Source organism: Scyliorhinus torazame, chromosome 2 (assembly GCF_047496885.1).
Source record: "Scyliorhinus torazame isolate Kashiwa2021f chromosome 2, sScyTor2.1, whole genome shotgun sequence".
NCBI classification, from domain to species: Eukaryota; Metazoa; Chordata; class Chondrichthyes; order Carcharhiniformes; family Scyliorhinidae; genus Scyliorhinus; species Scyliorhinus torazame.
Genome location: NC_092708.1, coordinates 225,919,486 through 225,936,783, shown reverse-complemented (window position 1 = coordinate 225,936,783; position 17,298 = coordinate 225,919,486).

Genomic DNA, 17,298 nt, shown 5'->3' with positions numbered 1-17,298 from the left:
ACCCGGAAGTGGTGAAACTGTCAGACCTCACGTCAAAGTCAGTCATCAAGCTCTGCAAGGAGACGTTTGCCAGGCACGGTATACCACTCACAGTAATGAGTGACAACGGTCCATGTTTCTACAGCCAAGAGTGTCCAGTTTTGCACGATCCTACCACTTCAGGCATGTCACATCCCCATTGCCCACAATCAAACGAGAAGGCCGAGAAAGGGGTCCACATTATCAAGCGACTGCTTTGCAAGGCTGCAGACTCAGCATCTGATTTTCACCTTGCGCTGTTGGCATACAGGGCAACCCCTCTGTCGACTGGTTTGTCTCCGGATCAGCTACTCATGAACCACAACCTGCGGACGACTGTTCCAGCCATCCATGTTAGCATAGAATCTACAGTGCAGGAGGAGGCCATTCAGCCCATCGAGTCTGCACCGGCTCTTGGAAAGAGCACACCACCCAAGGTCAACACCTCCACCCCATCCCCAAAACCCAGCAACCCCACCCAACACTAAGGGCAATTATGGATACTAAGGGCAATTTATCATGGCCAATCCACCTAACCTGCACATCTTTGGACTGTGGGAGGAAACCGGAGTACCCGGAGGAAACCCATGCACACACGGGGAGGATGTGCAGACTCCGCACAGACGGTGGCCCAAGCTGGAATCGAACCTGGGACCCTGGAGCTGTGAAGCAATTGTGTTAACCACTGTGCTACCGTGCTGCCCTTGACCACCTCATGGTGCTGCAGAAGGTGCAGCGATCCAGGGACCAGCAGAAGATCACATATGATGCTCATGCCACTGATTTGCCTGCCCTGGCTCCAGAAGATGTTGCTCGCATCCAGTTGTCTGAGGGAGGCTGGTCAGCCCCAGCTGTTGTCGTCAGACAGGCTGCCCCCAGGTCTTACATTGTTCAAATGGCTGATGGTTCCATTCTACGGCGCAACAGGAGGGCACTGCGCAAAGTTGACTGCCCACCACCTGACCACACCTTTCCGCATGTCATCATGCCTCCTCTGGACATCTCGCACCACGAGGCCACCGATTTGGCAGCAAGCCCACCTGTCCAGTTGCTGGCGTCCCCCCCTCCACTTCTGAGGAGGTCAACAAGAATCCGTCGCCAACCACAAAGACTGAATCTATAGACTTGAATCCTGTAAATTTTGTTCAGTTTGCTCTGTATCTGCACGCTAGACACCTTCCCATGTACATATGTTCATTCACTCACCATTTGTACAGTCATTATCAAGCGACTGCTTTGCAAGGCTGCAGACTTGTATATACAGCCACATACAAAAATTTATTTCAAAAAGGGTAGATGTCATAATATCCACTCATGTATATACTGAGATACAGACAGGCAGTGACTGAACACAGAATAACCAATAAACACACAGGACACAGAACAACCAATCACCAGACAGGACACTGCAGGGGACACCACCACTATAAAACACACAAGGCATCAAGACTCTGCCTCTTCTCACTGGATACAGCTACAGAGATAGTCAGGGTGCACAGTGCAGTGAGCACCGTCTCCATGTGGCAGAGAGCCAGTCTGGTCAAGCCAGACAGAGGTTATCAGTTTAGATGAATAGAGTGTCAACCCACAGCAGATTATGTACAGCACTCGGCAGGTTGAACCATCTACTGGGTCGGAAGCCTGTTTCTCGTCTTACTGCATCCAGTTGCAGTCAGTGTTAAACCAACTCATATAACACATCAACACCCACATCTTTGGACTGTGGGGGGAAACTGGGGCACCCGGAGGAAATCCAAGCATACATGGGGAGAATGTGCAGACTCCGCACAGATAGTGACCCAGCCAGGAATTGAACCTCGGACCCTGGAGCTGTGAATCAACTGTGTAACCACTATGCTACCGTGCTGCCCACTAGTCCATGTTCCTTGATGAGCTTCCAACAGGTAGGTGGTGGTGTAGTGGTATTGTCACTGGACTAGTAATCCCAGTGACCTAGAGTACCCTGGGGTCCCAGGTTCAAATCCCACTGCCGCAGATGGCAAAATTTAAATTCAATAATAACCTGGAATTAAAAGCCTAATGATGACCATGAAACCATTGCTGATTGTCATAAAACCCCATCTGGTCCATTAATGCCTTTTAGGGAAGGAAATCTGCCATTCTTACCTGGTCTGTAACTCCAGACTCACTGTAATGTGGTTGACTCTTAACTGCTCCACAAGGGCAATTAGGGATGGGCAATAAATGCTGGTACAGCCTGAAACGCCACTGACGCCCACCCCATGAACAAATAAAAAAACCTACAAAAACGCAATCATTCTAGTTAGACGGTGGTCTGAATCCTTCAATCCAATTAGATTATCGGGTACCCTGTGTCCAACTCAGCTCCCTGAGCAACATCTCATGCAAGGGGAGAGATTACAACAAGAAAGCTCCTGGAGAAGGTTTATGTCAACCCAAGCCTGAGGCTGCACAAGGTCTTTAACAATCCACCTGCTGCTCGCCTCCCATCACACCAGCCTGTATGGCGAAGACCACCTTGCCAAGGACTAACAGCAGAGGCTGTATGGCAGCAGGAATGGAACCAACACGCTACCATTAAAACCACATCTTAAATCACAGATCCCACAACTCCTTCACCCGGCTTCAACCTGCCCCACCAACATTGGGCACTCCTCAACCCTTTGTGCAGCGAATTGGCACAAGTGAGGCCTCACAAGGAACCTTGACTGCAGCTCTGGTGCATCCCAATCAACAACTCACATCAATGAAGACCCCCTCCTGACAAAGTTCAGCGGAGGGCTCAGAGAGCTCCAGTTTAACCACTGTGGAAGCTGTTGTCTGGTTTGGTGATTACTGCACACTTAAAAAATCCAGTTAAAGTTTACAAAAATCTTTCAAGGCTTATATGTGCATTTATATGTCGATACACATATTTACATACATTTATTTATAGGTATGCACGCATGCATATATAGTATATATACAGACACACACACATGTTTTTATATATACATATATATATAGATACATTTCTTATGCTGAGTTTATGTACAAAAGTTTGCACTTGGAAGTGGGGCCCTGAATATCAGTAGTAGTAAGATATTTATTCTCTTGGTTTAAAATAATAATCAAAAGTGAGTGAGTGATAGCCTTTTCATTGTATGCTCACTGAAACCCATGTTGCTCTGTCAGTTGTGGCAGGAGCTAATGCGGTAGGAGGGATGTGGATGGAGAGGGAATTGCAGGCCCATAGCAAATGCAGGAAGGCAGGTGCTAAAGTTAAGTAATAGGAAGAAAAGTTCCAAAATCAGTGGAGACAAAGTAATTCTACAAAGTTGTGCAATATCTTTATTTAGCTCCATAAGCCAATTTCTGCCTTTTCCTGAGCAAGTAGAAACTGTGGACATTTATTTAAAATGCGTGTGATTATCACTGAATGCAAATGAGGTGCAGGTGATGGAAAATGAAATGGAAATGAAAACAGGAAATTGAGTGGGCGCAGGATGGCAGGAATCCAGGGTAAGTGTCTCTGCTTCCTTGTCTGTCTAAATACTGCCCCAAAATCAAGTGGTACAGTGTACCAATTCAAAGCTCAAATGTATATAGATGTCCACAGTATTTCAAAAAGGCTGACTTTCCAAATAGATTCTTCTTCATACATCCATTTAAAATCTATTTCCCCCTTCTATGTGTTGTCCTATTTTGTACTTGAATCTATCACAATAAAACTGATTTTTTTTATTGCTACTCGAGATGACTGCTGTGAGCAAAGAATATATGTTGTAAAGTCAGTTATGTTATTGAAATTCCATTTCTCTCTCCAATTTCTTTAAATTCAAATAAAGAAAGACATATGAAGGCATAAGAGGTATAAGGTTAACCTATTAATCTCACAGGGGATAAAGTCACCAGTGAGTTATGGTGAGGGTCATAAGTGAGATGTAAATAATATTCCATGGCTGTATTACACATTCTGTTTAGGTCACACGTAAATCAATGTGTAAAATAGAGGGAACTTGTATGAGTTGTTAATGGGAAAATGGGACTTAAACAAAGAATCTTAACCCAGGCCAAGCTAACCTCCGCTGGAGAGCAAGGATGGACATCAAAAAATGAAAATTTTTACATCAGTGTTGCTCGAATCCTCCAGTTGGAGTAAAGATGAAAAAAAACTCCAACATATGGCAAAGGAATAACTAGCCTCCTCCACTTTCCTGGCTTGACTCGTGCACAGTTCTAGTCAATTTTGCAGCAGGACTGACGGTCTTAGAGAATTCAGTATCTCATACCAGCTTGCCTTCTGTGGTAGTATGTATTGGGGGTCATGTGGGACTGGAAGCCCTAATGTCATTGGCTGACAGATCCCGGGTCCTGGTTGGCCGTTGACCTCTAGCTCCGCCCTGAAGGCGGAGTATAAGAAGCCGGAGTCTTCCCCCGCAGGCCAGTTTACTATCGAGCTGCGGGGGAACAGACACGTTTAATAAAGCCTCATCAACTTCACTCTATTCGTCTCACGGAGTCTTTGTGCGCTCCAATTTATTAAGCGTGCCTAAAAAGGACTATGGAGCTCAGGATCATTCCGGAATGCCTGAGGATCAGCCCCCACGCAGTGAACGCGGCAGCAGCCTTCAAGCACTGGCAGACTTGTTTCGAGGCCTACCTCAGAACGACCACCGGACGGGTCACAGAAGACCAAAAACTGCAGGCCCTGCACTCGAGGGTGAGCACGGAGATCTTCTCCCTCATCGAAGACGCGGAGGATTTCCAGACGGCGTTCGCAGCACTGAAAAGTCTCTATGTCCGCCCAGTTAACCAAATCTACGCTCGCTACCAGCTCGCGACGAGACGGCAAGCTCCCGGAGAATCGATGGACGAATTCTACGCCGCGCTGCTGATTTTGGGACGAGCCTGCAGCTGCCCGTCGGTGAACGCAAACGAACACACGGACATGTTAATGCGCGATGCTTTTGTGGCAGGTATGCAATCCTCCCAAATCCGCCAAAGACTTCTAGAAAAAGAGTCGCTAGGACTCTCAGAGGCACGGGCCCTAGCAGCCTCCCTAGACGTGGCCGCGCGTAATACCCGCGCCTACGGCCTCGACCGCGCGGCAGCCCATTGGGCCCCGTACGTACCCGTCGCGGCAAACCCCCTACCCCCCCCCCGGACACCCCACAGGCTTGCGCGGTCCAAACGCCGAGTCGCACCGGGGGCGCCCGCTGTTATTTCTGCGGCCAGGCGAAACACCCCCGACTGCGCTGCCCGGCCCGCGCAGCTATCTGAAAAAGCTGCGGGAAAAAGGGCCATTATGCGGTTGTGTGCCGGTCCCGCGAGGTCGCCGCTGTCCCGGGAGAACAGGGAGCCCTGCAAGCCGTTTACGCGCCCCAACCCCTCCAGCACGCCATGTACGACCCGCAGGCGCAGCCGCTCTGGGTCCCGACCACCGCGGTCCCGGGAGAACAGGGAGCCCTGCACGCCGCTTACGCTCCCCAACCCCCCTCCCCGCAGCCCATGTATGACCCGCCACCGGCGCTACCGCTTTGGGTCCCGGCCAACACTCTCCACGGAGAGGAGGGAGTTTTGCGCGTCCCTAACGCCCCCCTAACCTCCACCCCGCGCCCCACGCCTGACCCACCGGCGCCACCTACTTGGGCCCCGACCACCGCTGGCCCCGGTGAGGGAGCTCCGCGCGGTCCTAGCGCTCGCGGTCCTAGCACTCCCCAGCCCCCCCAGCGCACCATGTGCGACCCACAGACGCCGCCATTTTGGGTCCCGGCCACCACGAGGGGAGGAGGGGCGCCGCCATCTTGGACCGCCCCATACCTGTACGACGCGTGGAGGTGGCCATTTTGTCCACCCCGCCACCATCTTGTGACCCCCCGGCCACGTGCGATGTATGGGGGCGGCCATTTTGTCCATCCCCGACGCCATCTTGGACGGCAACAACGGACCCCACTCCACTACTACAACCACGGCTCGCTTCAATTACGCTCGATCAAGCTCGGCCCCGGACACCCCAGACGACGACGACAATGGTGCTAATAAACGGCCACGAGACGCCATGCCTAGTCGACTCCGGGAGCACGGAGAGCTTTATACACCCCGACACGGTAAGACGCTGTTCCTTGACCACCTATCCCAGCGCACAAAAGATTTCCCTAGCTGCAGGATCCCACTCCGTACAGATCCAGGGATTCTGCATAGTTACCCTAACGGTGCAGGGGAGGGAGTTCAAAAACTACAAACTAAACGTCCTTCCCCAACTCTGTGCCCCCACCTTGCTGGGATTAGATTTCCAATGCAATCTACAGAGCCTTACGTTCAAATTCGGCGGCCCAATACCCCCACTCACTATCTGAGGCCTCGCAACCCTCAAGGTGCAACCACCGTCCTTGTTTGCGAACCTCACCCCGGATTGCAAACCCGTCGCCACTAGGAGCAGACGGTACAGCGCCCAGGACCGGACCTTCATTCGGTCCGAAGTCCAGCGGCTACTAAAGGAGGGCATAATCCAGGCCAGCAATAGTCCCTGGAGAGCGCAGGTGGTAGTAGTGAAGACAGGGTAGAAACAAAGGATGGTCATTGACTATAGCCAGACCATCAACAGGTACACACAACTAGACGCGTACCCTCTCCCCCGCATATCCGACATGGTCAACCGGATTGCCCAATATAAAGTCTTCTCCACCGTGGACCTCAAGTCCGCCTACCATCAGCTCCCCATCCGCCCAAGTGACCGCAAGTACACAGCCTTCGAGGCAGACGGGCGATTATACCATTTCCTACGGGTCCCTTTTGGCGTCACAAACGGGGTCTCGGTCTTCCAACGGGAGATGTACCGAATGGTTGATCAACATGGGTTGCGGGCCACGTTCCCGTATCTCGACAATGTAACCATCTGCGGCCACAATCAGCAGGACCACGACGCCAACCTCCAAAAGTTCCTCCAGACCGCCAAAGCCTTGAACCTCACGTACAACGAGGACAAGTGCGTTTTTAGCACCGATCGGCTAGCCATTCTGGGCTACGTAGTGCGCAATGGGATAATAGGCCCTGACCCCGAACGTATGCGTGCACTCATGGAATTTCCCCTCCCGCACTGCCCAAAAGCCCTGAAACGCTGCCTGGGGTTCTTTTCATACTACGCCCAGTGGGTCCCCCAGTACGCAGACAAGGCCCGCCCCCTAATACAGACCACGACCTTCCCTCTGTCGACAGAGGCTTGCCAGGCCTTCAGCCGCATCAAAGCGGATATCGCAAAGGCCACGATGCGCGCCATCGACGAGTCCCTCCCCTTCCAGGTCGAGAGCGACGCCTCCGACGTAGCTCTAGCGGCCACCCTTAACCAAGCGGGCAGACCCGTGGCCTTTTTCTCCCGGACCCTCCACGCCTCAGAAATCCGCCACTCTTCAGTAGAAAAGGAAGCCCAAGCCATAGTGGAAGCTGTGCGACATTGGAGGCATTACCTGGCCGGCAGGAGATTCACTCTCCTCACTGACCAACGCTCGGTAGCCTTCATGTTCGATAATGCACAGCGGGGCAAAATCAAAAACGACAAGATCTTAAGGTGGAGGATCGAGCTCTCCACCTTCAACTATGAGATTTTGAATCATCCCGGAAAGCTGAACGAGCCGTCCGATGCCCTATCCCGCGGCACATGTGCCAACGCACAAATTAACCGCCTCCAAACCCTCCACGAGGATCTCTGCCACCCGGGGGTCACTCGGTTTTACCACTTCATCAAGTCCCGCAATCTCCCATACTCTTTAGAGGAGGTCCGTACAGTCACAAGGGACTGCCACATCTGCGCGGAATGCAAGCCGCATTTTTTCAGGCCGGATGGAGCGCACCTGATTAAGGCTTCCCGCCCCTTTGAACGCTTCAGTCTCGATTTCAAAGGGCCCCTCCCCTCCACCGACCGCAACGCATATTTTCTTAATGTGGTGGACGAATACTCCCGCTTCCCTTTTGCCATTCCCTGTTCTGACATGACCGCGGCCACAGTCATTAAAGCCCTGAACACCATCTTCACACTGTTCGGTTGCCCCGCATACGTCCACAGCGACAGGGGGTCCTCTTTCATGAGTGACGAGCTGCGCCAGTTCCTGCTCAGCAAGGGCATAGCCTCAAGCAGGACGACCAGCTACAACCCCCGGGGGAACGGGCAAGTAGAGAGGGAGAACGGCACGGCACGGTCTGGAAGGCCGTCCTACTGGCCCTACGGTCCAGGGACCTCCCAGTTTCACGGTGGCAGGAGGTCCTCCCGCTCTCCACTCCATCCGGTCGTTATTATGTACGAGCACTAATCAAACGCCTCATGAGCGTCTCCTTGTTTTCCCTAGGAGGTCCTCCTCTGGAACGTCGCTGCCGACCTGGCTGGCGGCCCCAGGACCCATCCTGCTCCGAAAGCATGTGCGGGCACATAAGGCGGACCCGTTGGTCGAAAGGGTTCACCTCCTCCACGCAAACCCGCAGTACGCCTACGTGGAGTACCCCGACGGCCGACAGGACACGGTCTCCCTGCAGGATCTGGCGCCCGCTGGCAACACGCACACCCCCCCGACACCATCAACCCAACCCCCCCCTTCCTGCCACCGCCGCACCCCGCGACCGCCCCCTTCCCAGGAGGATCGGTTCCCCTCCCCTCAGCACCGACCAAAAATAAAGCCCAAGCTGAAACCGTAAGGCTCCTGGAGGCGACAACACCGGTACAAGCACCACCACCACCGGGGCCGAGGCGATCGACACGGACAACCAGACCACCTGACCGACTCGTGGCGTCGATCTAAAACTAAATATGGACTTTTCACAAGAACATTTTGCTTTTCTTCCTATACCCTCTGTAAATAGTTGCAACAGGACAAAATTGTACAATACTGTATTGCCATGTGAATGTTTTTTTTTCCTCCCAGGACCAGCCCTGTAAACCCTTATCACCATACGAAGCATCACCCTGCCGGGTTCATTTTTGACAAGGGGTGAATGTGGTAGTATGTATTGGGGGTCATGTGGGACTGGAAGCCCTAATGTCATTGGCTGACAGATCCCGGGTCCTGGTTGGCAGTTGACCTCTAGCTCCGCCCTGAAGGCGGAGTATAAGAAGCCGGAGTCTTCCCCCGCAGGCCAGTTTACTATCGAGCTGCGGGGGAACAGACACGCTTAATAAAGCCTCATCGACTTCACTCTATTCGTCTCACGGAGTCTTTGTGCGCTACACCTTCCAAGCTGCAGCAGGATATCCAGATTGCCTCGGGGTGGTGGGGGTCTCTGGGTATGGGACTGAGAGAAAAAGGGTGAGGCTCCACCTAAAAGAGGAACAGTCTTGAGAAAAAAAGAGACATTAAAAATATGAGGAGAGGGGAAAAAAGGTGTTAAAATGTGAAATAATTTTAACATCCAATATACCCTGCAAAACTCCAGGGAGAGACTTGGAGGTTGGTGCAGGCTAGTGTTTCTGTGTTAGACTAAATGTTTCCACCTAATACTGCCACCAGCAGCTGTTAGTTACAGAAGCTTATTATAGTTGGCCACGTGATTTTGTGGATTCAAACAGAATCAATTCTCTCGTGAATGCTGAATAGATGCCGCCCCTCCTGGGAGCGAGGAGCTGACTGCTGGACCAGCAAACAGATGAATCAGTATGCTAATGTACAGCTCAGACACTGGCAAAATATGATGAATCCTGCAGCTTCATAAAGATCATTTCCTTGGAAAAAATAAATGTACATTAAACTATTGAGAAGACAACTCTTTCATGTATGTTTTTGAGCGTTTTCAATAGTTTTCCCTTGGTTTTTTTTGCATTTCAATATAATCATTCAATAATATCTTGAAAAGAATAAGTCACAATATACGTGAGTTGCCTTGTGTGGAAACAAATTACAGAAGAAATGCATGCTATCCAAGATGTACTTTATTGAGTTGTGGCAGTCTGGTTTACACTGCAAACATTTTATTGTCTTATGGATCCCTGCAATGAAATTGATTGCATTTGATTGACAAGTTCTGGGGCTTACCTTTGGGATATTGACTCGTAATTATGATCCTCATCCATCTAATTTTTTCCCCTCACATTTGCTGCATGTTATTCAGCAAACAAATCAAACCAGCTGCAGAAACAAAAGAAAATAGGCTCACTTCTTTTTATTACAGGGATACAATTCCACCCGCGTCCATTCGAGAAGCAAGCCTTTAAACTGTATCTGTTCACTGACGGCTGTGAGAAAAAAAAATCTCGAATGCCATCCTGCCAAGAGACCTGTATTAACCTCTATGCAGGGCATTCCGACCTCCATTGTCACACCATAGCTGCAAAAAAATAAATCATGTTTTCACACTTCACCTCAGTACTTAAAAAAAAATTGATCTCAAATGTGAGTGAAATTGTAGCTCGGTTTTGTGAAATTCAGTTGGAACAGATTTCTGTCACACACATATGAAACACTTTCCTCTGGTATGGCTCTCACATATCAATAGTGCATAAATAAAGGCAGCGTGACAAATAGGCTGAATTATTCCTTGAATGTGTCTGAGATTAAGATTGTTTGAAAGTAGCTAATGCCACTGACAGCATCATTGTGACTCAGGCATGCTTCGTTTAACAGGACTCTTAAATTCAAATAAAGGCATCCGTGAAATAAAATAATACCAGGCTTTATATTTGCACCACTTCTTCAGATTTTTGCTTTCATTTTCATGAAATTCTTTGTCATTTTTATTTATCATTGTTGGACAACCCGTTGAACTGTGCAACAAATGAAATTATTTTGTACTCTTTTGATTCCTTTATCAATGTTAATACATTTCAATCTTATTTACATTGAAATGTTGAAAAAAAACTGAAAAGTTGTAAAATGCAACTGAATGTTTTTCATGAAGCAGGTATCTTAACTGCTCCCCACATATTTTTCCCACTTTTCTAAAGCAAGGCCGTGCTGCATTACCAACTCATTTATATAATGCAACCAAGTTCTACACTATCACAGACCCATATCAGACCTCTATAATATAATGAAGCATTCACACATTGAACGATAGCAAAGTGCTGCATCTCGCTCATGGTAAAAGCTGCTCTCTCCTCCTCGCCTCACTTCAACTGCTTAACATTGGAGGTGCTCAGGGGCAGCACAGTAGGAGGGGAGGCACGGTGGCTCAGTGGTTAGCACTGCTGCCTCATGTTGACCTTGGGTAGGGTGCTCTTTCCAAGAGCCGGTGCAGACTTGATGGGCCGAATGGCCTCCCTCTGCACTGTAAATTCTATGATACTCTATGACACTGAGGACCCGGGTTTGATCCCGGCCTCGGGTCACTGTCCATGTGCAGTTTGTACAGTTGCCCCGTGTCTGCGTGGGTCTCACCCCCACAACCCAAAGATGTGCAGGGTAGGTGGATTGGCCACGCTAAATTGCCCCTTAATTGGAAAAAAAAAAGAATTGCGTACTCTAAATTTATTTTAAAAAACATTGGAGGTGCTCACACTGGGAAAGGTTCAGACCAATCTTGATAAGTTTTCTTAAGATTTGGCTGAACTCTGCTCCTTTTTGTAATACTCCTTCTCTGGGCACTGTCATAATATGCAGACATGCAGATAATGATATACAGACAGGCAGCTAATGAACACAGAGAACAGGACATGACCAATGAGCAGGCAGGACACTCAGGGATGGTATTTCACTATAAAAGGCACGAGGCACTCACACTCTGCCTCTTTCCACTGATGAACATCTACAGAGTGAGTCAGGGTGTATTTACAGTATCACACCTCCAGCACGTGGCTAAGAGCTAGTCTGGTTCAGTCAGACAGAGTAACCACACTTAGGTTAGCAGAGAGTCGAACTCATAGAGAACTGTGCTAACTGTGCTACTGGTTCAACAAATCAGATTGAACTAACTTCAAGGTCTGGAGCATCTTTTGGTTAAAGCTGCATCCAGTTGCAGCCTGTGTTATCCCAGAGTACATAACACAAGAGGCATCATGCCATCTGCTTACCCTGCTGGTTCAATTCCTTTGTGAACATTTGTCCAAGTAATGTCTAAATTAATTTTGCATACCTGGAGTGTGACATATTGGCCCCAATTGTCTGAGAGCAGGAACAAATTGAGACTGCATATGCACAGAAGACTATTCTGATTCAAGTTTCTAATTTATGCCTATCAGCCAACCTCCTTGCCCCACATTCAAATTGAATTCCTGCACATGGAAAAGATGAACAGCAAGTCAAACTTCTAATCTGAAAGTTGGAAGATGGGCTGTTACTTGCCTAGAAAAAGAGTGTTGGCTGCAACGGAATGATTGGTCTCAATGGGCAGAAGGTGGTTGGAGGTTAAAATGTGAAATTGAGTAATCTGACTGGTGCACACCTTCCTCCAACACATCAAAACTGGTAGATTTTAGGACATGCTAGTGTTGTGCCGTGTAGCGATGGAATGGTTATTAACATAATGAAATTGGATTCCTACCGTGCAATTGAGAACTAGCTATGAAATTAACTTCTGCTACACATTTTTCAAGGATTATTAAACCTGACAATGACACAGAGGCTATAGCTGTCAGGTCTCATAAGGTGAGCGGCTCTTTCAGAATTTCTTGTGCTGCACGATACCCCAGACCCCACAAAGACACATTCAGTCCCATAGAGCTCCTAGCTCCAGCCTCGCCCAGGCCTCCAAAGTGCCAGCAGAAGCTTTTACCTCTCCTTCTGGAATTTTGGTTTCCCTCTTCACCCCGATTGCCAGAGACCGTTCCTGCCTGTATTTGGTTGCCTGCTGATGGGTGACGGATCTACGGGATGCCAATGAGGCCCTGCTGTTGTAGGCTTTTTTGGCCCCTGGATCCCTGCTCTTGCCTGCTTTTCTGGTCGCTTTTAGGGGCATGTGCTTTCTCTCCATAAATACCAGAATCTTTTGTGTTTATAAAGAATAATTCATCTCAGTAATGACGAAGCACTGGTCCAGCCTCAAATAGAATAGTGCATCCAGCTCCAGGCACCACACATTCGGAAGAGTGTGTATGCATTAGAGAATGTGCAGAAAAGATAATGAGAATAGATTGAAGGATGCCGAACTTATGTTATGAAGATAAATTGGAGAAGTTAGTATTGTTCCCCTTGGAGAAGAAAGAGTTGAGGAGATTTGATGGAGGTATTCCAAAACCATGAGGGGTTTTAACAGAGATGATTTGGAGAAACTGTTCTCATTGGTGGAAGAATTGAGGACCAAAGGGCACAGGTTAAAGGTAATTGGCAAAAGAAGCAATGGCGACATGAAGACATTTTTTTTCAATCAGCAAGTGGTTAGAATCTGGAATGAGTGTGGTGGAGGGAGGGTCAATTGAGGCTTATTAAAGGGAATTGGATCATCAGCTGAAAAGGAAACATATGAAGGGCTTTGAGGTATAGGCAGGGGAGAGGTACTAAGAGAATTGCTCTTTCAGAGTAATGACCTCATTCTGTGCTGCATTCTACGATAGGAAGTGCAGCAGAGGAGATTGATTCCGAATGAAAGACACTTCCCATCAATTCCAGGTGCAAGCTGCGTGGAGACAGGTCAGGCAAATGGATACAATTTTGTTGCACCTGAGAACAGAAAAGTGACATGATAAGGGTGTATTTGCAGTCTTCTTTCATGCAAGGCATGCACTCAATGTAAAATTTAGTGTTCGGGAGCCAACCAACAATGAACATATGGAATATCATCCCTTATTGCGATCTGTAACATTAAACAAAATAAAAATACCGCAAACGTATCACAGATCAGCTGGAAAACGATTCATTCCACAGAAACTAGCCTGCAAACTAATGTGAGAAGACCAGACATTGGAATAGGGGTGGCCAAGAACTGAGAGCGCTGTGTTGGGAGCTCAGGTACTTGTTAAGATTTTCTTTCTGTGCCTTGCTCACAGGCGCGAGACGATACTCTGAAGACTTCCAATAAATACAAAAGGGATTTATTAACAGGATACAAAAGCAACTATATACAGGCACTTAACTCCCCAGCTCTGGGGTCCACACTGCCCAGGCCCCTGCTCCCAGGGCCCTCTGGTTTCTCTCTATTGGTCACAAGCCATTTGTGTGGACTGCAAAGACCACGCTACCACGTTTGTAAAGGCTGTTGACAAACACTGAGCAACTATGCTCAAAGAGCTTTCACTTAGATTGCTTTTTCTCTTTTGACTAAGTGTTTGTATAAAGTTTTTATGAGTGCAAATTTAGAGACATGGGGCGAAATTCTCCGTTATCGGCGGAAACTCCGCCGATCGGCGCAAAAAACGGCGCAAATCCCACTTGCGTCACGTCATAAAAATGGGCCGATAGTCTGCGGCCCGAAATGGGCTAGCAGCGACGTAACGGGATCCGCGCTTGCGCAGTGGTTCACGCCGTGCAGCGTCATACGCGCTGCACGGCGTGACGGCTCATAAGGCCGCGCAGCTCCCCCCCCACCCGACCGGAACAGCCGACCGCAACACCCGACTTGATGGCTGGCCGTCGCTCAGCCCCGAGGTTCGAGTCACGCGATGTGGAGGCGCTCCTGGATGCGGTGGAGCAGAGGAGGGACGCCCTGTATCCCGGGCACGGCCGCAGAGTTGCCCCACGCCACAGCCGGCGTCTGTGGAGGGAGGTGGCAGAGGCCGTCACCGCTGTGGCCCTGACACCACGGACAGGCACCCAGTGCCACAAGAAGGTGAACGACCTCGTCAGAGCAGGCAGGGTGAGCGTCCCCCATATCCCCCATATCCCCTCTCCCCCAAATCCCCCCCTCCCCCATATCCCCCATATCCCCCCTCCCCCATATCCCCCATATTCCCCCCTCCCCCATATCCCCCCCTCCCCCATATCCCCCATATTCCCCCCTCCCCCATATCCCCATATCCCCCCTCCCCCATATCCCCCCTCCCCCATATCCCCCCCTCCCACATATCCACCCTCCCCCATATCCCCCCTCCCCCATATCCCCCATATCCCCCCTCCCCCATATCCCCCCCTCCCCCATATCCCCCCTCCCCCATATCCCCCATATTCCCCCCTCCCCCATATCCCCCCTCCCCCATATCCCCCCTCCCCCATATCCCCCATATCCCCCCTCCCCCATATCCCCCCTCCCACATATCCCCCATATCCCCCCTCCCCCATATCCCCCATATCCCCCCTCCCCCATATCCCCCCTCCCCCATATCCCCCATATCCCCAAGTGAATCCAGCCCTAACCTTAACCTCTGCAATGCACGCGCAACCGATGGCGTGCATTCATATACCTGCCTAACACTGTTGCCTTTTACCCCTGCCACCACCCCCCCCCCCCCCCCCCCCAGGAGAAGCGCGCACACAACAATAGGGAGCATGTGAGGACTGGAGGAGGGCCCGCTGATGAGAGGCCACTGACCGTACACGAGGAAAGGGCCCTGGAACTGGCTGGCGGACCTGACGACCGGGAGGTTGCTGATGCAGAGGTCGGGGCCCCACGAGCAAGTGAGCCACCAACAGCCCGTCCCCATATCCCCCCTCCCCTATATCCCCCTCTCCCGTATCACCTGATCACTGCCTGATGTCTAACCATGCATGCTTCATTGTGTATCGCAGGACCAAACGTCCAGGCACCCATCCCCGCAGATGCAGACCGCCCGCAGGATGCCCCTCGGAGACCACGGGAGACGGAGAGACCCGAACCCTCCAGCATGCGACGCCCGCAGGATGCCCCTCGGAGACCACGGGAGACGGAGAGACCCGAACCCTCCAGCATGCGACGCCCGCAGGATGCCCCTCGGAGACCACGGGAGACGGAGAGACCCGAACCCTCCAGCATGCGACGCCCGCAGGATGCCCCTCGGAGACCACGGGAGACGGAGAGACCCGAACCCTCCAGCATGCGACGCCCGCAGGATGCCCCTCGGAGACCACGGGAGACGGAGAGACCTGGAGCAACAGGGAGACGACACCCCCGTCACGTGCGGGAGCGACCACCCAGCGATGAGGGGGGCAGCCACAGGCCCCCGTCACATCCGAGCCAGGACACCACTACCCAGGACACCACTATCCAGGACACCCCTACCCGGGACACCACTACCCAGGACACCCCTACCCGGGACAGCACTACCCGGGACAGCACTACCCAGGACACCCCTACCCGGGAAGACGAAATACCGGACAGTGACTCAGAGTGGATGGGTGGAGACGAACCCCCACCCCAAAGTGCCATGGACTCAGAGTGGGACGAAGAGCACGACACAACGCCACTGCTGTCACCAACACCCTCCACCATCGCAGAAACACTCACCACGGTTGGGCACTTTAGTGATGAGGCGTCTGGTACACTCACTGGTGCGCACAACACAGCCGTCCCGGTACAGCAGGTGGAGGTAGGAGCAGCAGAGGGACCGGGCGGTCGGAGGGCAGCCCAGGCCAAGCGAACATCTGCCGCCCAGATGGATCCCGGGTTCCTGCAGTTACCACACCCACACATAGATCCGATGCAACCACCGACACGGAGACGAGCGAATAGGGTGACGGGTGGCTTGCGGCGGCTGCGGTCGCAGGTGGAGGAGTCCACCCGCGTCCAGGAGCTGGGAGTGGTCCCGGTCATGCGTGCCACCCAGGCTGACACCGCACGGGTGGCGTCCGCGGTGGAGGCAATGGGTGCGACGGTGTCAGACATGGGGAACGGTTTGCGAGGCCTGGGGCCTTCCGTGCAGGCGGCGTCTGTGGCCCAGGAAATGGCTGCCCTCTCACAGGAGGCCATGAGCCAGTGCCAGCGCCAGATGGCAGAGGCGCTCAACGCCATAGCCCAGTCTCAGCAGGCCATGGCCCAGTCTCAGCAGGCCATAGCCCAGTCTCTGCAGGCCATGGCCCAGTCTCTGCAGGCCATGGCCCAGTCTCAGCAGGCCATCGCTGAGGGCATCGGCGCCAGTGGCCATGTGCGAGCTGGCGTCGCACTGTCGCAGACAGGGTTCGACAACCCCCTGGGCTCCATGGCTGCAAACCTGCAGACCCCTGTCGATACCAGCACGGGCCTCCAGGACTGGCAGCGCCAGATGTCGGGGGCGCGTCGGATGGCCAGTCCGTTCGCATCCCCCACCCATGTAGAGGCCTGGGGGCCATCGGGCACCCCGAGGGAGGAGGAGGTGGTGTGGTCCATCCCGGCTCCCTCTGTAGGGGAGGTCCCGGTACACCGCGACACCTCGGACTCCCCCCCTTCCGTCCCAGGTGCATCGGGTGGGCAACGGGCAGGACAGGCTGGCAGCTCGCCATCCCAGTCGCCCGGGCCGCAGCCTGGCCCATCTAGGCCAGGACGCCCCAGGAAACGGCCGCCAAAGGGATCCAGTGTCAG